Here is a 1439-nt window from a genome sequence, read left to right on the forward strand (position 1 = left end):
TGTTTGTTTGGTTTGAGCTCCTATAGCTTAACATGGTCAAGTTAAATGAGAGTCTACTGCAATGAACTATGAAAATGTGTTAGAAGGACACGCACCAAACTGTACAGCTAGGTCACTCAAAAATAGTTAACTCTAGTATCTCTCTAGGTTTTTGCGTACACATGAAATTAATCCATATCAGAGACCTGTAACTGAGAGATTCAGCTCCTACCACGCAAAGGTATTTGAAGAAAGATACGTGTGAGACAAAAGCAAGGTGTAGAATTGTGTGGATAGTAGTCTCCCATTTGCCTCACACATGGTGCACTCTCTCTCATATCCAGAGACTGTCTCTGGAAGAATGTACCAGAAACTGGGGTAACAGTGACATGACTTTGGGAAAGGAACTGGGTGGTATGGGACAAAGGAGGGAGGATTTCTACTTTACACTGTCTAAAACTTTTTGCATTTTGTACTATACATATACGTATTCCTCGATCAAATTTAAATTCTTATAATTAAGAATAAAAGTAAAAAATAGAGAATTACCTAAATGCCTTAATGAAGCCTTTGTAATATTATGATTCAACCGTAATTGGCCTGACATAACTGGATGCAAACGACTTTAATAAAAAAAGAAAACTATAACCCACAGACCTGCTTGCATACCTTGTCTTGACTCTGTACCGCTGGGCAACTATAAATACGTGACTGTTAGTGCCTGGGAAAGGTTTCTGCAGGTTGGATGACAAACAATGAACGACTACAAAATCCAAGCTCCCGCCCCTTCAAAATTCCGCTCCCTCCGAGCAGTCTTTCACGATAAGGCGGAAACATTCACCTGGCTGAGAGAAAAGAAGCTGCGACAGATGCTGCGCGAGCGTCTGAAGGGCCGGGGCTCCTCCCAGGTGGTCGACGTCCAGGAGAGACACAAGGCTCTGCAGACACACGAGGGCTCTACATTGTACGGTGCTCATTCTGGAAAGGAAGTGAGATCATGCTGTCTCTCAGGGTTGCCCATCAGAAGTCAGTACTGACTTTTAACCTAAGCTTCAGCTCCTCACTGGGGATGTCTGTAAACACGAGGGGTCTACGGCAGTTAGCTAAGAATCGCAAGGTGAACTGTTAATCTGCCAAACCAAATTGCTCGAGCATTCGAGGCTTCTGATGCGCAACTCATTCGTGAGTCACAAGGAATCCGTTTTAGAAAAATTTCTACACAAGGTAGCATCTTTGAAATCATTTTTAATTGTGAAATATGGCATATATATGGTAAAGTATACAACACATATATAGAGTTTAACAAACAGTCTATGAAGCAAATATGCACGCCCCTAGGATAAGAAATAAACACTGTCGGCACCCTACAGCCCACGTATCTCTTCCTTACAATGTCCCACTTCCCTGACCCTTAGACGTAACCACTATCCAGACTTTCACAGTAAACATTTCCTGTCTTT

At 42.3% G+C, this 1439-nt stretch overlaps 1 protein-coding gene across 1 annotated transcript in view; it reads right to left on the bottom strand.

The window, feature by feature from the left end:
- Positions 1–1439, bottom strand: part of HEATR3 (HEAT repeat containing 3) — a 58304-nt gene that overhangs the window by 32061 nt on the left and 24804 nt on the right. The gene's annotated exons all lie outside the window — the stretch shown is intronic.

The sequence above is a fragment of the Propithecus coquereli genome, unplaced genomic scaffold (genome assembly GCF_000956105.1).
Source record: "Propithecus coquereli isolate 6110/MARCELLA unplaced genomic scaffold, Pcoq_1.0 Scaffold180, whole genome shotgun sequence".
In the NCBI taxonomy this organism is placed as follows: domain Eukaryota; kingdom Metazoa; phylum Chordata; class Mammalia; order Primates; family Indriidae; genus Propithecus; species Propithecus coquereli.